General features: G+C 44.2%; 1 long non-coding RNA gene across 1 annotated transcript in view; it reads left to right on the top strand.

The window, feature by feature from the left end:
- The first annotated feature begins 7,681 nt into the window (after positions 1-7,681).
- LOC140685781 (uncharacterized) overlaps positions 7,682-20,939 on the top strand; it is a 66,153-nt gene continuing 52,895 nt past the window's right edge. The window contains exon 1 of the long non-coding RNA XR_012059210.1: positions 7,682-8,010. This is a non-coding gene — a long non-coding RNA (uncharacterized lncRNA). The remainder of the gene's footprint in view (positions 8,011-20,939) is intronic.

Genomic DNA, 20,939 nt, shown 5'->3' with positions numbered 1-20,939 from the left:
CAAAAGAAATGTGCTGGCAAAATGCTTCCTTCTTTAAATGCTCCACATCAACCCTTGGTGGTTCTGGAAACTATCCGTTTTGGTGCAAGGCAATGATTAGAATCAGGACAGGGATCCGGCTTCAGCACAAACTGTTTGGATTCTAAGGCAGTCCCCCTCTCCTGCCTCCCCTGCCCCAGTTTTCAGTGGACCTAACTTTAACACCAAGCACGACTTTATGTTTCTCAGTATCTGAATTCAACTAAGCTCATGAGCCACCTACATTTTTCTGATGCAAAAATCTAAATCTTGCAAATTAAGGTAAGTCAGTCATTTTCACTTAAAATCCAAGCTCATTTAGGTAAGTACTCTATCAATTCCATTTCTCCTAGTCGCTCTCCTTTCCTTCTCTGACCCTGGGGCAGCATCAGGGTGCAGATGTCTACGTGAGCCCCCTGCCCAGGTGGGGGTGGGGGATGGGGGGAGTGGGTGTTGTGTCCCAGCCCATTATGTGTTCAAATGGGCCACCACTGAGGTGTATTTCGTCCTTCCAGGTCTTGGTCACAACCCTGTCCCTACTGGCTCTGTATCATCTGCTTGCTGACTCAGCATGGTCTCCAATTATACACATTCTGTCTCCTCCTTGGAGGGTTCTTTCTATCTTCTAGCACTTCAGACACCTTTGAATGCTCTCCTGTGACAGTCAGGGCTGCAGGAGTCTCCAAGGGACTTTCTCTGGGTCTTCTTGGAGCTGTTGCTGCACCATCCTCTGGGTCTTTGCAAAGCACAGGGATCCCCTCAGTGGTTTGTGCTAGCCTGAGATAGACCTTCTCAGCTTTCTGATCCTTCATAGTTATGTGAGTTTTTTTTGCCATCCTTGACTCCCAAGGTTTTGACCCCAGAAACAGAGAATGAAGTAGTCCCCTAGGCCAACCCGCACACATACAGACACACATCTCGTCCCTAAGCTTTCCCCATCACCCATGTCCAATACGGAACTTTGCCTTCCCATGTCCACGCAGAGTTCCTACACAGCACTGGGGTCAGCATTCCCTGTTCCCTACTCCATGACTGATAGCTAAACTATATTCTGAGAGCTTATACTCTTGAAGAGCTCAACAACAGTGACAATGACAAAAGTTCTTTTCAGTTTTCAAAGATGTTAACGTAAGATATTGAATGAGGCTTTTCCTATTGTCTTGGAATTTGGGCTAAAGCCCCAAACTTGGAACAGTAAGTACTGTGACATTCTAACTACAGCACCGAGTCATTGCCAGTTAGCCCTTCCAGTGCTCGGGAAGAGGTTGCCAGACCAGTCTTGTGATCCCCCATCCTCCCCTCCCCAAACAACCTATGCAAACAGGAGACTAGAAATTCCAAGGGAATTGGTTAGAGGACAAGAAAAATTTTCAGTAGTAGTCACATCTGAGACTTTTTATTTTCCTTGCCCAAGGTAGAGTTCTCCAAGAGAATCGCTCAGAGAGCCTTAGGGGGTCAGCAAAAAAGGGACTGGGACCACCTCCCCAGGTAGCTATTACTGAGCTACAAAATTCACCAGTCACTCAGGGAAACCCATCAGCATATAGTGCTCTGAAGTGGAGCTTAATACAGGTGGACTGGTGACCATAGAAACGGGTGCTTGCTCAGAAGCAGGAAGTGGTTGGAGCCATCTGAAATCAGAGCAAGAAAACAGGGAAGCTGAGGGCAGCCACCCTCTCGCTGCTTGGTGCAGCAGGGTATTTGAGAATGGCTCCCAGTGGATACTGTGAAAGGCAGCAAGACTTGAGCCAGCTCTGAGATATCCAATAGGGTGTTCTTCAAGGACAAGGGGAAGCCAGCAGAGTCTGTGGGATGCATTCTCAGAGGCAGAAATTGAGGAGGGAATGACTGACTAATGGTCCAGTTGTCAATGGTAGGAATTTGTGCAGTGGTGAGGTTCTCATGAGGAATTCTGGAAAACCCATAAATGGGCCCCTTGGAAGAACACGCATGTGACATCTACCATGTGGCGGACATCACTGGCTAGTCAGTACCAGCCAAAGAGGACCATGAGAGCAGGACCCAAGAAATGACAAAGAAAAAATTCGGTCCCTTTCCTGTATCCCTACCCTCCTTTCATAAGAACCTTGAGGAGGGGAGGAAGGAGTTCCTTCCTTGCCCCACTTTAGGTCCTGAGCTGGGTTAGGAATGGGCAGAAAACACAGCTTTCATTTGGATGAAAGAAAGAAACTTTTGACTTATTCTCAGATGGACATTTGTAGTCCCGAAACAGGAGTCTGGGTTACTTATACAGCACTTGCTCTTAAAACCAAGATCAGCCGTAAAGTCATGGATCTGCTTGAATTGTCATTAGAGAGCTGGAAATTTATCTGGGAAAGAATAGAACTTTTTACTACAGACCGGGCCACAATGAGTTAATTACTGCCTCTGTGACACAGGCTTTCAAGACCTGTTTAGGAAGAAAAGTCAAGGATTTAACTAGAAGTCCTGACGGGAATCTTTCGTGACCTCTCTGTTTTATAGCCGCTTAAGTCTCAGCTTCACAAAGAATTTAATGGTGGAATGGTGGCAAGTAAGAGAAAACTACAAAGCAGGAAAAAATATCAGTTCAAATTTAGCACTATTTTCCCTCTAAATGGGAAAACTGGTCTAGATGCTAGCTAGGATTTCTTCCTTTAATTCTAGAATTCTGTTCTTTGCTGCCACTTGCTTAGACAGGGTTGAGAGAAGCATTTATTTTTCTTGAGACATCTTTGTCTTTGGTTATTCTTTTTTATTTTATTTTTTATCCAACTAGCAAATGGATTCCAGATTAATTCGCCTTGTACAGAGTTTTTGCCAAGAGCCTGGTTTAATGTCCCTGCCTCTTCAGACACTACCCTAATCCCAGACATTTATCCTTTGCCCCCTCTATAACTGCAGGTAATTTCACAAGCTCCCCCACCCCACTCCTGCATCCGTTCCCTCTAAGACATTCCCCTCATGGCTGCCAGAGAAATTTTCAGAAATTGTCAGATCCTTGACTCTTATGTGTAAAGCTCGTCAGCAGCTTTCCATCGCAAGGTGAAACGTAAACTTTCTAATTTAAAATCATCTTCATATCCAAGCACTTGTCTAACCTCTTTATTCTCATTTATATCTTTCTTCATCCGCATTGAACTTTTTTTTTTTTTAAGTTATAGTCAGTTTACAAAGCTGTGTCAATTTCTGGTGAACTTCTTCTTTTCTGAAACTGTCATAGATTTTGCTCCCTCTCTTAACCGAGGCCCTAACCTCTCTCCCTTGCCATTCCTGGTCTCCACCCTCACCTCCAAAACACACACACGCCCCTCCACTTTCCCCCTCCTGTGTGTCGATGCCTGGAGGACTTTCAGTCCTCCTTCAAGACCACGCTTTACAAATCTTTAAGCAGAGTTTTCTAAGCTCCTGCCCCTGGGCTCTCTCCTCCCTTCCACCACGATGCTCTGGGCAATAGTCTTACCTCTCTGTGGATTTCTGTTCCCCTAAGATTTGCACATTAAGGGCAAATGCAGGGTCTTCCTCATGACTTCAGTCTCACAATTGGGCACAGTGCCAGGAAGACAGTGGAGGGTACAGCTGACTGGAAAATCACAGAAGGAAAGCAGCTTTAGTCCTTTGACCGTTCCTATCTTGTTCCAGATCTATTCAGCAAAGCAGGATCTGGCCTACCGTAATTACTCGAAAGAATGAGGCTGTGATACCTCCTTCCACAATGCAGGCACTTCAGTTTGGAGGTTCTTAAACATTTTGAGCCACTGTGGTTTGCTTAGTGAGTTCTGTCAGAGTTTTAAAGGGAAGGAAAACACCAGATGAAATAAGGCCAGATCCAAGGAAATCTGAAGACTAGAAAGAATTTAAATAAAGTGCTTTTAAAAATACAAGTCAGTTCTCCTGTCTACAGGCTATTTCTGGCCTGTCGTTCGTTACTGGCGTTGCTCTGGCAGGGCTGGGAGAAATGTTGAGAGAGGAAGACAACAGAGCTGACCTCTTGCCACGACTTTCTTTTGTCCCATCTTGGGTAACAGGCAAGGACAAGTATGCACAGCGGCGTCTCTTCCTCCAAAGCCTGTTTTAAATCCACCCTCATACTGAAGAAGATTCAGGAAGAGAAGTTACAGCCTCCATCTTCCAGGGGCTCCGTCGGAAAGTCACCTCTGCATCCAAGGACCCAGACGCTAGGCAAGACAAGATGGGCAGCGGCTTCCGAGCCCCGGAGTGAGGTGCTGGCTGCCCCACGGGTGGGCCAGACGGCTTGCTGCAGGAAGGCCTGTGGCTAAGAGAAAAAGGAAGGTCGCTGGAGGGGGAAGTGGAAGTAGACTGTGACCGAGGGAAACCCCTTTAGGGCTATGCTTGGATGCTGATCTTACAGTTGGAAGTGGCTCACAGAACTTTGCAAAGCGAGTGAAGCCTCTTCACGTCCGTCCGGAAGAGCCCAGCGTGGCTCTTTGTCCTCTGCGCCTTGCTGTGCGGCGTCTCTGGCGGGTCTGCGTGTGGCTCACGTGTCCTTCGCTTCCTTTCCCAGGGCACAGCCTTGCCCAGATTGAGTTTTGCTGACGAACGATTCTCTAAGGCCTGATTTCCCTATTATCTAAATAAGAACACTCGGTCTGATTCATCCCGGGATCCAGGCTCTAAATATGCCTTTAGAAGAGCTGACAGTTATTCTGAGCTGACGGAAGTGGGGACTGGGCCCTGCCTTTCCTCCCGCGATCAGTATTAGCATCAGTCCCTGATGTACAAATGTTTGGGTCCTGTCAGGCAACACCAGCGTTTCAGCATCAGAAGACTTCAGGGTATTTGGTCCTTCCAACTGGCGGCAACTACTCAGAGGCAGTGTTTTTAAAATGCCATTTCTATATTCATATAGAGACACAGATATAGTCCCTGCCACCCCACCCCCAGAAGACTGATAACCTTTCCTGCACCAGAACTTGCTGGGTTTGGGAGCCATTTGGTACGTAGGCTGCAGCACCCTTGGAGGGGGACTGCAGCGGCGGGGAGCGTGCCTTGGAAGTTCTCTTCACAGGAAAAGTAGCAGGAGAGGGACAGATAATCCCCAAAAGAGGGCCACAGGGTGACAGCGGAGGAGGGGAAGATGGAGGATTCAGAGAGCTTCCATCAACATTCTGTGAAGACAGACGCTGTTTTGACTTGATAGCATGTGTTCAGTCCTAGGGACTTCAAACCCTGGCTCTCTTTACGAAGAAACAAGAACAGCTTAAGCTCCAGAGAAGGAGGAGAGGAAGTACTAAATTCCTCCATCATTAGCTGTTGTATTCATTTCCTAGGGTTCTTCTAAGATATTACCACAAACTGGCTGGCCCTCGGGGACTCTGGCTAGAACCGTTCCTGGCTTCTTCCCAGCTGCTGAGGGTGGCCAGCCATCCACGCGGTCCCGGCCTTGCAGCTGCATCACTGCGAGCTCTGTTTCTGTCCTCATATGATGCTGTCCCTGAGTGCCTGTCTTCTATCATCCTCCTTCTTTCTATAAGGACAGGGGTCAGGTCGGGTTAAGGGCCACTCTATTCCAGTGACTTCATCTTAACTAATTACTCCTTCAATGACCTTATTTCCAAATAAGGTTACTTACTATCTGAGGTTCTGATGGTTAGAATCCAACATACCATTTTGGAACATACCATTTTGGGACACCCCCCCCACCCCAGTTCAACCCATATTAGCTACCCAGTACATTTGAGAGATTTGGCTCATAAAATCAAAGAAATATGTGGCTTGGGCCTTACGAAGTCATCAAATCAAGCACCTCCTCCTCCCCACCTCTCCTGACATCCGAGGAGCGTGGGCATGCATCTTCCCAAAGGTGCACATGCTTCTGCAGGCTCCCAGTTTTGTCGTCTGAGTTAGGGCAGCAGCACGGAGTAGATGAGCGGTCCTCAGAAGTTCACTGCACGGGATGCAGAGCTGCTCAGAGGGCGACCTGCAAATTCCCATCTTCGGGACTCAAGCCCTAGAGATGCTGTAGGTCATTCGGTTGCAGGTGTTCAAGTGGCTACATTTTGGGAAACACTTGCACGAAGACTCTGAGTAAACTGAACTTGAATTTGAGGTGAAGTGCTGATTAGCTGTGTGTCTGGCTAGTAAGAAGGCTGTCTAAGCTTTGGCTTCTTTCTTAATCCAGAAAAGCGGTTAACCACACATAATATATGGAAGCATTTTAAGAATTAGAGAGACGTCAGCAGAGCCCAGATAATCCTCCAGCCTCTCCATGTTGTGGGGAAAATATCTTGCCCTTCCTCCTTCAGAGGTGCCCTCCTTCCTCCTCAAGTCTCTCTGGGAACCCCGGGGCCATTTTCCATGTAACCAAGGCTACCGTGGGAACGTCTGCAATACTGCTTCTGCTCTCTAACAATGTCAGCAGCCGCATCACTGTTTGCTGTCACTTGGTTTGGGCGGAAACCCCTACTGATGCCATCAGGCTGGCTGCAGGAATCAGCCTCCGGCCCACCCGGTGGTCCTTTTCTAATGTGAACCCCCGATGTCACTTGGGCAGCTGTTCTCACCACTGACTCTGCCATGAAGATGCTCCTGGACTACGGATACTTACCCCCCAGGGGCTGCCCTCTCCTGGCCACGGCTCCCAGCCCCGGGCTCTCCTGGCCCAGTTTTAGTTCTGGACTTTGCCTCCGAGCGGCTGTCCATCACTGCCACTTGTTGGAATCTAAGTCTTCCCTCCCTGGATGTTTCCAGGCTGCTCCTCTAGGTAGAACATCCCTTTCTCATTTCCATTGTTCTGTCTTTTGGGGGGGTCCTATGCCGAATTTTGCTTTGGCTCCAAGAATTGTAGTTCTCCTTAGTCTCAGAGTGACCATGCTCTCCTTCTCTTCTGCCAAGGAGCAGGATGAGATACGTTCTAGAGCTGAAAGCATTACTTCCCCTCAGCACTCAGTTCTGGGTACTGAGCTTTGCTAAAGGGGCCGGGTTACTTCTACTCCACAGTTCACTTCTCCTCAGAGGTGGTGCACATCAGCCCCACGGTTCAGTATCATAGGACCTTCTTCTGAGACTGAAGACATGCACATAAATTTCTCCCCTCTAAACATGATACAGTGCATATTCTTTGCAAATTTCTCTGCTCATACAAATCCAGTGGGTTTTTTTTTTAATTTGATACTAGAATCTGAAACCTACCTAAAAATAGGCAAATTCACGATTTTCTCTGATCCACCGAGGCCCTGATTTTGATGCATCATCTGAGTTGTGTTTGGCACATAGTACGTGATCAGTAAATGATAGCTTCAGTGATTTTGTTACATTGTCACCTCAATTTTTAAAGTCTTTCTTACAGAGAGTCTACGTTTTCTCCCCTAGCCTTCATTCTGTTTCCTAGGCTGTACAGAATAAATTCATTCTCTGCTACCAATAACGTTTAGGTTCTTAAATCTGGCTGAATTCTATAACAACAGTTGTTATGGAGGAAATCCAGAAACTCACAAACGTTGAATACACTCCATGTTACAGTGGCACTTCCTTTCCTCTACTTCCCTTTCCTGCGGTGTCAGGCCACGGGCTCAGCTCTTCTTCTGTAAGGAGCTACAGGCGTAGGAAATTGTCTGATTGCCGGAGGAAGGAGATCTGCGAGAATCTAGTTCCAGATCCTTGTAGTTCAGTGCTTTTCCAGCCTTCCAGTCACCCACATGACCTTGAGGGCATGACCAGAGAGGTGAGTGGGCCTGCTCGCTGAGTACCAGACTCAGCATATCCGTGGAGCCTGAGAATACGCAGTTCTAAGATGTTTTCAGTGCGATGCACCTTGCAAACCAAGCGATCGCGGAAGCTCTCGGTTTGCGTCAGCGCCTTCACCGGAGGCGCCACCCACCTCCCCGCAGGCTCCGCCCACCTCCCCGCAGGCTCCGCCCACCTCCGGCTGATTGCAGCTCGGCGCGGACCCCGCGTGAGGTCTTCCCGGACAGGAGCTCGGCGTCCCCCTGCTGCAGGACTTGGAGGAAAAACAGAAGGACGCTCGTGTTCAAACCTGGCTGCATCCACCCGGTAAGTTACTTTCTGGCTTCAATATACTTATAAAATGGAGGCGGGAGCAGGGAGCATCTCTCAGAACGGTTCGGAGGACCAAAATGAAAGAGCGCGCGTGAAAAAGCCGCGCACGGAGCAGGCTCTCCGTTGTGGGTGTTGCGTGAGTTAACCAGTGACAAATGGGGTCGCCCCTGCGAAAGGCTGGCCCTGGACCAGGTCCGTAGCACGGGAGATAGAAAGGGGAAGGGGGATTTCCCTGACGCTGTCAATGAAAATATGCTCATATCGCTCAAAATACATGCTAAGTGAATAAAATACATTCAGACCTGAAAAGTACTTAGAAATGTGCCTAAGCCCAAATTTCACCATCTTTTTAGTGGCGTCGACGAAGGGATAAATGGCTCAAAACCTCTGTACTATTTGCTTGGTCTGGTCGTCCACATAGCAAACTCCTGCTAAGCAGAGCTGAGTAGGAGATGTGCAGGTGCTTTTAATCAAAGCTTATAATCAATTTGCCTAAGAAGAAAAATGTGCTTTGGTCTTGAAAGCTGGATTATAAATCCTGGAGTGGGCGGGAGAGAAGTTTTTCCATGGAAACTGCATTTTTTAAGAACAATGAAGTTGAAGTGAGTCATGATAGTGATTGTGATTTTGTAAGAGTGAGGACAGAAAGGCTGGTGTTGACATTGGTTATAGGAAGATGGCAGAAGGCGAGGGGAAAAACACATGGTTTGGGCTGGGAACAATCTGAGTTTAATTTTTGTTTTTGCTACTGGCTGGTTGTGTGAAACTGGGTGAGTGATTTCATCGTCCTGCACTTTGGTTTTCTTATGGAACAGTTGATACTGTCACCATTTAAAAGTCTTGTGTTAAATATCTCATATAAACTGCCATAATACCTTCAACATGTTGCAGATACTATAAATCATGGAGTTAAGCTCAAAAAAATCTGATTGGGTGGCAAAACCAACTAAAGCTATCCAGCTTAAATATTGGCTGTGGGAAATTTTAATTTCCCCGATCTCTCAAATTCTGGCAAATTATAAGGTACTCTATTGCGGTGAATTCATTAAATGGGGGTAAAGGGAAGGCTAATTCTAGATTGAATATTGGCTGCAGGCAGTGTTAATCTTTAAACGAGGGGCCATGATGTTGGCGTGGCTCTCATGCCTTGGTCGCTTATATAAATGAGCCAAAACCTACGCCAGAGTCCACCCACTTGAATCTGATAAAGAAACTTAAGAACAAGAAATCACAAATAGCCAACTAGGCGTCCCCAGTTAAGACAGCTACTTAAGCTATAACTTATCCAATAAACCTGGCCCCCAGCCCCTGTTAATGAAGCATTCCTAACCACTTTTGTTTTGACATTGCCTGATTTGAATCAATGGATGCTCAAATAACGTCTTTTGGTGAGGGACAATGAAAGGCACGGGGAGGGCATGAGGACTTTGGTGTATTGATTTGGCATATTGACTATATTAGGCTTATCTTCCCCAAACAACATCAATATTGTCAGGGAGGAAGAAATTTTCCTCTGTCCCTCTAGGTTCTTCTGGCTGGTCTAAGAGTTAAACTGACATGAGACAGATTCACAGGAGAAAATCAAACACAAGTTTAATAACATATATACATGGGAGGGACTCCAGGAAAACTGAGTAACTTTCCCAAATGTCTGAAACCCTCACGTTAAATACCATCTTCAGCCAAAGACAAAAGAGGATGTTGAGGGGAGTGGGTTGAAACTTGAAAAGGGCGGAAGGCAACTGACACGGAGACGGAAAAGCAAATGTTTGGTAAATGGTTGTTTACTGGGCCAGGCAGAAACAATGGGACACAGAGAGGAATTTTAACCAACAGGCTTTGCTAGGTTTTTCCCTGTCTACACACCTAATTCATACTCTATAGTTATCTATGATGATGGCTCCCCCCCCCAGAACTGATCCCCCACCTGCAGTTAGGGGGAAGGCCAGAGTTTCTTCCTGGGTCTTTTGGACCTTGACTGTTTTCAGCTCAAAGTAATCTGCATGCCAAAGAAACATTTGGGGGTGGCAAATGTGTCCCTCCCCTCCAGCAGAATGTGTCCCTCTTCTCAGTGTGCAGCATAAGCTCACAGCATGGAATGATGGGGAAAATTATTCTTAGTTCTTAAAGTGTTCATGCGTGCTTTCTCTCTCTCACTTGCCTCCACTTCTTAATCCTTCATCGCATGCAGTTTAATCTGCTTTAAAAGTATGTCTTACGCAGCTGTATTCCAGCATGGTGCTGAATGCTAGGAGTAAAATGATTAATAAACCTAGGATTTTCTGGAGGAAAAAAGACTCAGTCTAGTGGAGGAAACAAACATAAAGAAATAATTAAAATATAGTCACGTACAGAAACATTTAGATGAAAAAGCACAAGATGTATAGTGGCAGGTGCTTATGGATTAAAAAAAGACTTCAAAAGAAGAAGCTGTCTTTTAATCACATGGTAAAGACCAAGTAGAATTTGCCAGTTGGATGAGTGTACAAGTATTCCTGGGAATGATTATGATGTGGGCAAAAAAGGCTTGAAGATGGTAAGCTTTGAATTTTGTTAAGAGCACTGGGTGACTGGTTGAAATAAAGGGTGAGGCTGAAAATGTATTTTGCATTAGCTTTTGTGTGTTCCTGTTGTCTTTTTTTAAATTGAAGTATAGTCAGTTATAATGTGTCAATTTCTGGTGTGCAGCATAATGTTTCAGTCATACATATACATACATATATTTTTATATTCTTTTTCATTACATGTTACTACAAGATATTGAATATAGTTCCCTGTGCTATACGGAAGAAATTTGTTTTTTTTAATCTATTTTACATATGGTAGTTAGTATTTGCAAGTCTTGAACTTCCAGTTTATCCCTTCCCAACCCCTTCCCTCACCTCGTAACCATAAGTTTGTTTACTATGTCTGTGAATCTGTTTCTGTTTTGTAGGTCAATTGATTAGTGTCTTCCATGTTTTTTTTTTTAGATTCTGCATATGAGTGATATCATATGGTATTTTTCTTTCTCTTTCTGGCTTACTTCACTTAGAATGACAATGTCCAGATCCATCCAAGTTGCTGCAAATGGCATTATTTTATTCTCTTTTATGGCTGAGTATGAGACACACCTGGGGGCTAGGGAAACCCTTTAGGCAGGTGTCCGGTTAGTGATTAACACTTAACATCTTTCTCAGCCTGAGGCCAGAGGCCTGTGCCAACAGGAAGCTCTCTGACTTTGCCCTCCTCTTCATAACTATGCCTAACTTGTGAGCAGACCTCCCTACCACTCTGTTGGAACCTCACCGTTTAGAATTTCTCTGGCTCCTGAAATGCGCGAGGGACGGATCAGAGGGACGCGCTGAAAGAAACCCCACGACACAGAAGTTTTCTGAAGAGCTGTAGGAAACAGGTTGCTGAGGTTCTAATGAAGGCAGCAGCATTGGGCAACAGATGAAGGGGGTGAATTGGAGAACATTCAGGAGACACAACCGATAGAAAGTGGTAACTGGATGTGGGTTGCAAGGAAGGTGGAAATACATGACTCGTACGCTTGGGTGAAAATGATGAGACTAAGACAGGGAATGGCTATACCTGATGCATTTGTCTTAATTGTTATTTATTTTTCAGCCTTCTCAAGAGAATTGTCCTCATCTGCTTTCCCTTAAGTCCTTGAACCCGGTGAATGGGGAAAAAAATTACATCCACTTTCCGATCGATCTGGTTAGATACAGGGCAGAACTTCTAAGTGTGCACACATCCCTCTAACGAAACTGCCTTCTTTCACTTGGAGACCTCGGGCCGGTGAGGGGAGGGTGCCTGGTAACGTGGGAGGCAGCCGTCTGATTTTACCTCCCGGCTTAGTCCGGCAGTAACTCACCAGCTATGGCCAGTGGTGTGTCACAGCTGCTGTTGTCTTTATAATTACGTTTACTCAAGTGGTCAAGTGGGTGTGACTGCCAAGTGCTCCCTGCCTCTGGCGTCTTTACCTGTGAGGTGGATGGAGCGGTTCTCAGGTGCCCTTACAAACCTGTTATAAATTACTTTCACTGAGCTAAGGTCAAAGGCAGGGGAAGAACAGAAAGTGACAACACTGAGGATTTATAGGACCCCTCTCCTCCAAGGAGACCAAGTACTTCAAATATATGATCTAATCTGCCCTCCTCTGACGCCCGGGATGTGGAGGGCTTGTGGGGAGGCAGCAACGAGAGGCAGGTCTGAAGCCTTTGGTTAGCAACCTTGAATTATCCGTAAGGCCATATGCTTTCCTTCTCTCTCGTTTTTCTTTAGGTTTTTCTGTTTTTGTTTGGGACACTGAAGCTGACTGGCTTTTTGTTTCCCTCCTTCAGTCTGAAGGGGCTGAGCAGGATGGTGAGAATGATTCCGTATTTAATGAGGTGCCTTTGATTCAGTCCCTTGAGGAAGCAACATGCTGATATGATACCAAAATGTACATTAATTATCAGGCTAAATAAACAAGCAAACTGTGAGGTTGAGAAGTCTATGATGAGGTTATTTCTGAAAAGGAAATTAAATATTGAAGATAAATGATTACGGCTGGAATACATCCCCAAGATTGGTTTTTATGCATTTGTGTTCTCCCAGGGTTACGTGAAACTCTCTAGTGAGTGGGAGTTCTCTCTCATGCTGCTCCAAAGACAAGGAGAGGTTTTACAGGAAACCGTGGCTGATGGTACCCATCGAGTTGTCCAAGGTCACACAGGAAGCTGATGGGAGCCGGGACCTTATCCCAGGCTTCCTCACTTTCCTTCTGCGTTTCTTTCTGTGCACTTTTGTGTGCGGCTCCTTCTGCTCTGCCTGAATGTGGCTTCTGTTGTCATTTGTTGCTAATGGTAGAAAGAAATACCACAAAGGCAAAGGAGAGCAATAACAGGATTAGAGGAATGACACAGGAGAAGAGATTACAGGAATTTAATCTGTTACATGCCGCTCTGGGCAAAGGAGATAAAGGGAGGACTATTTACAAATTGTGCAGGGTTGCAAGGGGAGGGAGGATCTGGGGAGCCCAGACCTGGCAGTGGGGAAATGAGCCTTGTCAGGACTGGGGCTTTCAGAAAAATCCCCCGGGGTGGCAGGAGCGGGCTGAAGACAAGGCAGGCGTCTTTCAGCAGCGACAGCCAAGAGTGAGGTCTTGAGGGAGTGGGTGAGGCGACCTAGAGACTTGCTAGTCCGCTGGGCAACATGTATGCGATTTTCAAATGAAAAACACTTGTGACAAAGATCCAACACATGGAATGAACTGCCCCTGGGGAAGACTAAATTACCAACGGGGCACTGTTTTCCTTGTAGCTTTTAGCATCCAGCTGATGGAGGTCAGACCCGGAGTGAAGATACTGGCAGCCAGTACCTTTCCCCTTCTCGGGGCTGTGTTAATTGAGCTCCCTGGTCTCCCTGCATTAGATGGAAATTCTGGAAGCTCCATCCTGCATGTGGGTAGGGAGTGTGCCATCAAATAATTGCGTGGAGCCCTAGTATTTTCAGAGACAGGCTTCCCATAACAGGCTGATGTATTTTATTTAATAAACCTCCTAATCTATTCTAAATTTCCATCATGTTCTCAACTCACAGCTTCAGAATGCAAAACGTGGCATACTGTTTATGCCTAGCAATGAAAATGCATGTGACTAAGGTATTTTCACCCTGGGACATCTAAATCTCCTGAAATGGACTTAAATTTTATTTTAAAGATAAAAAGTGTAGAATGGCATTAATTGCATAAAATGCTACGCGCATCAGAAATCTGGGGCGTCGCCTGGAGCCAACCCATCATGATGCAGAGCGGCTCAGAGACTTCTGTCCTTTACACAAGGCTGCACAAGAGTGATGGAGCTGAGGAGGGAGGAGCTGCTCACCAGATCATCGCGACTTTCTCTGCCTCACTTGCTCTGGCATGGGCTCCCCTTGTTTGGCAGCCCCGGGGGGGGGGGGAGTAATAACTAAAAAGATGCTATTTTAGTTAAAACACCATAGTTTCATATTTTGGAACAATCGTTCTCTTAGTCTTTATTAGTTCTTAGTGAAAATTGTAATGTTCAGTTTGAAATGGAAACTACCCAATTATATCTATAGCACTGTTGATATAATTGTTCAGCAGTAGTGTGATTAGTGTAGAAATATGGAGCTTTACTTAGTCACGAGAAGCAAGGGATAAAGCCTGAATACAGAGCTTTTCCTGGTGTGGGTTGCATTGATTTGAGAGCTCTGTTGAATGGTATTTCTTTTAGAAATAGCAATGAGGATCAAACTGAACTGGGTACAGAAAGTAAATGCAACCCTACCTAGATTTTTGCAATTACACAAACGCTTGATTTTTAAGAAACGTGCTGATGATTTAAAAATATTTCTAAAGCATGCCTCCAGTGAAGCAGTTTAAACCAGTAGTAACCTTTAATGAAATGAATTGAACTATAATCTGATGGATAATTCCAACAGAAATTAAGCTGTGGTTATCAGAATGTTCTCTAAAACAAGCTGAACCAATTTAATGGTGGCAAGTAAAAGCGCTTTAGAACTTGATTTTTTTTTCTTTTTATATAGTTCCCTGTGCTATACAGAAGAAACTTGTTTATCTATTTTATGTATAGTGGTTAGTATCTGCAAATCTTGAACTCACAATTTATCCCTTCTCACCCCCTTCCCCAAGATAGAACTTGATCTTATAAAATGAAATTATAAGAAGCAAAGCAATTACCAAACAAGTTTATATAAATATAATATAGAGTTATTAAAAACAAAAGGAAAAGTAAAGAAAAAAGCAGACCAGCTAGATAAAATGCATTCCTCAATGAGTCACATGTTTAAAAAAAAAAAAAAGGACCAACAGAGAAGAGCATGCCTGAAGGTTTCCTTCTTTAGTATTCAGTGTTTGAACTCATGTCGTATATATTTGGGGGATGTTCCAAAGAGAGCAAGGATTGGCCTTATTCTCCAATTTTATAAGAGGAATTTCTTACAGGTGAACTTATTTTGGTGTCACTGAGAGCCGGTGATCCTACAGTATGTGGATGCTTTTTTTAGCTCAAGGCTTTAAGGTCAAATAAACATTAGTGTAGAAGGACCTCATGTTTGAAAATGAGCTCTCTGTAGTCTGTTAACACGGACATGTGATATTCGCAAAATACAAAAGAATATCTCTGATGCGTGTCTTCACATCCTCCAAATTAGGGTTTCAGTGAAACATTAGCTGAGCCGTTGGTGAGTCTTCCTCTGTTCCGGTTTTACTTTTCTTCTGTTTTCATTTGGACTTTGTGGCTGACTGGTCTATTTCTATGTCCTACATTAGCCCATGTTGGACCTGGTTCATGATATCAAGATGGACTGTAAAAGCTTTTGTCTCTCCAGTGCAAAGCCTCAGACTTTGTTGCTTTTTATTTATTTTAATTTCATTAGTAGAATGTTTTTCTTCCAGCTTGAATGAGATAAAATTGGCATCCAGCACTGTATATGTTTGAGGTGTACAGCATAATGATTTGACTTACGTCAGGAAGTGATAATCACAGTAAGTTTAGTGAACACCCATCATCTCGTATAGATACAAAAATTAAATAGGGAAAACAATCTTTTTCCTTGGGATGAGACTCTATAGGACTTACTCTTAACAACTTTCATTTATAACATACAGTAGTGTTCATTATATTTCTCGTGTTGTACATTACAGCCCCGCTACTTATTTATCTTGTAACGAAAAGTTTGTACCTTTTGACTACCTTTATCCCGGGCTCAGACTTTAAAATAGAGTTTTCCTATAACATCTTGCTTGTATGTGGCGTCTGAAAACGCCAAGCTCATAGAAACATCGTAGAATGGTACTAGTCAGGGGCTGAGAGGCAGGAGAAACATGGGAGATACTGGTCAAAAGGTACAAACGTCCAGTTATAAGATGAGTAAGTTCTGGGGAGCTAATGTACAGCACGGTGACTATAGTTAACAATACTGCCTTATATACTTGAAGATTAGAAATAAAATTAGAGAATAGATCTTGAATGTTCTCCCTACATAAAAAAGATACATGTGATGGATGTGTTAACCAACCTCATTGTGATCATAACTCTACAGTACATAGGTGTGTCATGTCATCACATTGTTACCTTAAACTTACACAATGTTATATGTCAGTTATCTCAATAAAGCTGGGGGGAAAAAAAGAGCCAAAAAAATGCAATAGTTTTTCTCAACTGCCTGTTGACTACTAGTTGATTTCCTCACCCTGCTTCACATTGATGGAAATATGGAAAATAACTGAATGTATCTCTTTCTGTGTGGATGATCTGTGCTTGCTGCAAAGAGTCAACCTTTCAGTACCAGTTTTTGATGAAAAGAAATTTATAAAGCTTCTTGGTTTAGGTAGGAGAAAATGACTTCTTCCTAAAAGGACTGTAGTCACGTTCTTTATCCCACTAAAAAAAAAGTAACAATGATATTATCTACTATGTCCCAGGTACTGATATGTGTTTAATATATGGAACTGGTCCTGGAATAGCAGAAAGTCAATGAACACTTGCTGAGATAATGAATAATAACCACCTCTTTACAACTAGTGACAACCATCTAAATGAGTAGCTGTGAGTCTCTTTTTCAACATGGGGAGAGGAATTTAGAAAAGATAGACAATTTACTTGAGTTTACAGTCATAAAAAAGCATAGCAATAGAATGAAACTTTGCTCTTTAAAATAGTTTCACTACTTATTTACGGTTACATCATTTAGATTTCCTAAACCACTGCTGGTCCTGATGTTCAGCGGATGCTGACCGTTTACCAAAATTATGAGTGATGGCAAATTGCCATTTGAAATCTTTGAACGTTTACCTTAAAAGTAACCACAAACACTCTGAAACCATCTGTATCTCTACTCCACTTAGTCAAAATCCATGCAGATTACACTTAGGGAGATTCTGTTTTTATTAACAAATTAATAGCATAATACATAGGAGAGTGAAGAGTGAGTAGGAGCTGCTCCTAAGCTCCTGTAGTAAATTTTGAAAACAAGGAATAATTGTCAGTTAAAGAATTTCATGAATACTCTCAATAGAGAGGGACCTGATTTGATAATTTAAAAAAATTATGTGTGTGTGTGTGTGTGTGTATATATATATATATATGTATATGTATTCCTTTATATCTTCTGTTCTTTTCTAGTAAAAGACGATGAGAGAATGAAATTTGAATGTAGAAGTAATTAATCTATTCTGAACTTATAAAGGTAGTGCTACTTCTGCACTTCGAGGAAAATACTCTTAATGTGGATGAGTTGCAAGGAGATCAGTCTGAATTCTTGACAAGCCAAAAGCATTTTCATAGCAAAATAGGGAGAATTTGTTTCGGCAAGTGAGTCTCCTGATGGAAGGATGTTCCCGCGGCCTCACTCCTTGCCGACCTCTTCCTCTCCCACCAAAAACAGCTGTTTCCTCGTGGCAGTGGGCCCGCCGTTGCCCACAGCTATAAAAGCAGCCTCTTATTAGCTAATCAGTTATTAGAATTGATTGGTAAATAAGTGCTCTCTATAACCGAGGGAAGGAAATGAGATTCTATAGATTTCTCTCATTCCTCATTATGTGTGTAAAGTAATTTGGGTTTGACTCCTGCCTGGGCGCACAACTTTGCTCCGTTTGCATTTTTCTCGCCTGACAGCTCTGCAAGGGCAGAAGCTCCCCAGTCTCTCCTCACGGTCCCGGCGCAGGTGGTTCTGCCTGGAGCTCGGTCTTCCTCTCACAACTTTCTCTCGTTTCTAAGTTTCTCTTGCTTTCTCTCTCCTGGTTCAAAGAAGTCTTAGCTGTAGCAGTTGACCACTCAGATGAGTCTTAAATGATGGGTTGGGGATGACCAGGGAAAGGTGTGGAGAAGTAGGGGCTGGGCTGACTTTGTGGGCCCTCGGCATTTTTGTCTTCATAGGCAGCTTCCTCCATCAGCCTTTCTCCTCCCCCTCTCCCCTTACCCCAGAGGGAGAGTGAGAGATACACACACACATATAATGTGATATATATATATATATATGTGTGTGTGTGTGTGTGTATATATATATATGATGGTATAAAGATGACTATAATCCAGGCTTATTACACTGACTTCTTCTCTGATGTTAAAAGAAATGAAAACGTTTTCATGGCCCCTAAATGTACTGTGGACTCTATGCACTGGGACCACTGTGTGTAAGGAATAGGTCAGCCCTGATGCAAAGAGCCATGAGGGCTTCTTAAAGAAGTACAGCAGAGTAAAGATGAGGTGGGAAGGAGGGGAAGAGTGAAAACCATTTCTTGGCAGCGCATGCGGGATGGGCCAGACAGCCTGGCTGAGGGGATTGGCATTTCTCTAAATGTTAGCCTGTGGCTGAAAATGCGATATTCAGCCAACTCAACAAACACTTGATAAGGTTCTTTTTAATATCAAGGAGCCTTTGTGAATGATCTCATTTCGTTTTTACAGTGGCTCCATGATCATTGCTGCCTTCTTTATTTACGGATGAAATAGTGAGACAGGAAGGAGGGTCAGACTCAGGTGGTGAGGAATGTGCCCAGGAGCTGAATGCTAATAAGCACCCAAGAGCCTTCTGATGTAGATGGCCCACGGGCCACACTTGGAGAAACACTGAGTTTCCTGCGTTAGTTTGTTTCCTGGCTCAGAGTCACTTGTGTGTGAGGTTGTGAATATCAGTTACCTCTCTGAATCTCTGAGTACTGGCTTCTTCATCTGTAGCAGAGAGGAGGGTCACCTGCAAGGATTGCTGTGAGGATCACAGGAGATAAAGCAGATTTAAATACTGTCAATTATAAAACACTGAATGAACTTCTCATTCTCTTGGATTGAGGCCTTTTGTGGAATGGATGTGAAACATAAATATAGATAAACATATGTTTATAACTAAATATATAAATTTATATATAATGCAGATGATTAGCGATAACCTTCTCTCTCCCCTCTCCCTCTCTGCCTCTTTCTCATTCTCGTTTGCAGAAGGCTTGGGACAGACACCAAGAATACAACCCAGACTGCTTTGAGAGATTCCCCTTGTTCAGACATAAAAAGGGCTTTGGCGAAGTAAGAGATTCAACATGGTTGTTGGTACTTAGTTTGGACACTGGCTCTCATTTTAGCTCTGGGAGCCCGGTGCACTTGCTGTTAATTAACCAACATGCAAGAAGAGCAATATTTTAACAACCCCATATGTGCTCCTCTTCTTTTGGGAAAAATGTACATACATCGAAGGGGCTTCAGACAACTTTTGTTCAATTGGTGTAAGGATCTCTGACCTCTGTCATCAGAAGAATGTGACAAGAAGGTTAGAGTGCCAATAACTATGGGGACATAATAGCGGAGAATAAAATTAAGAACATGAGGAAAAGGTTTTATTTTTAAACATTGATCGTCTGGTCATTGTCTCAGGGAAATTTCAAAATGGTTCTTTGAGATCAGGGCTAGATACAAGACTATTTTAAATGCACGTGGGTTTTTTTGTATTCTGTTTGTTTTGTTTTGTTTTGTAAGAGGGGACCAGTTAATCCTCCCCCAGGGACCTACTCACAGTCTGTTAAACTTTTAAAGAGCATTTCATGGGGGCTTTAGAGCCTGCTGCACTCAAAGAGGCACTTTTATGAAAGCTGCTTATGCTCTGAATTGATAACGATGTGGTTCACAGGCCAGCATTTTGAAAGTCTATCCCCAAGTGAAAGAAGAATAAGCACTAATTTCAAAGTTTCTGTGGGTTTTTTTTTTCGCCAAAGAGTGTGCTTATTTACATAAACTTTGACCACATCCTTGTGCTGCATGCTGTATTTTTATTTTGAAGTTTCAGACTGATGGTGCTGTACTTATCTGTATCTTTCCAAACATTTTTCAAGAGTTTATTTCTAGGGCACTTCCACAGTAATTCAGAAAGGGAGAGGTGGCACATGATCTCTTCTCCATTACACAGTTAAGGAGCTGGAGGCCCTTAGAAGGAGATGCTACTCTTACCCAACCCAACTTGCTCTCCTCACCCACCGTGCAGCAAAGCCACTCTACTGACACCAGGTTGTGGTGAAGGAAAGTAGAGTGTTTATTGCAGGGCGCCAAGCAAGGAGAATGGGCAGCTCATGCTCAGAAGACCTGAACTCCCTGCTGGCTTTCAGGGAAGGATTTTTAAAGGCAACATTTGAGATGAGAGCTGCAGCTCATGGACTTTCTTCTGATTGGTTGGTGGTGAGGTAACAGGGCGATGTTTCAGGAATCACCAGCCTTCTGGTTCCAACCAGCCTGGGGTCTAGGTGCTGGTGGTCAAACGCGTAGTCATCATTCTCCACCTGGATGTGGGTCTTGGTTTCTGCAGAACAGCTCAGAGACACACATCAGATTGTTATGCACAGCCCCTGAGGAGGAACTAGGGCTCTGTTCTATGGCTGAATTATTGTTTAAGCTGTCGTTTCTTTTCTTGCTTGACTGCTTTTCCTTTGTTCCTGTGTTCCCTCATTTCTCCAATTAGTAACTGCTGGAGTTTGCTCTTTGGAACCCAGGAAAGGTCTAAGAGACTAAAGCCGTTTTCTACAAACAAGAAACAGGGACACAGAGGAACTTTTGTACACAGAAGGGCCCCATAGGGCCCTGCTTTTTCAATCTTTGCTGAATGTCACAGTTTAATGTCACTAGCTGGGACTAGAAGCTGGTTGTCTTGATCCTCAGAGACATGGCTGTGGTTGGAGAGGTGGTTCGCAGTGGGGACGAGAGGAGCTTCAAAGTAGATGCCCTCCCAAGGCCCAGCCTCGAGTTCACGTCCTGCTTCCTCTCTGCCTCTGCAGGAGACCCAGCCAGCCGGTTCTCTTCTCTTGCATTGGTGACTGGGGTTGAGGCCTGTTTATCCCCGCTTGTCAGTAAAGGTGGTTCAGGTCTCTCAGCCTTGAGTGGCCTCCAACTTGCAGGATGACATCGGGAAGCTTAGGAGCACAAGGTAGA

Source organism: Vicugna pacos, chromosome 15 (assembly GCF_048564905.1).
Source record: "Vicugna pacos chromosome 15, VicPac4, whole genome shotgun sequence".
Classification (NCBI taxonomy): Eukaryota; Metazoa; Chordata; class Mammalia; order Artiodactyla; family Camelidae; genus Vicugna; species Vicugna pacos.
This window is presented reverse-complemented; position numbering and strand designations above follow the sequence as displayed.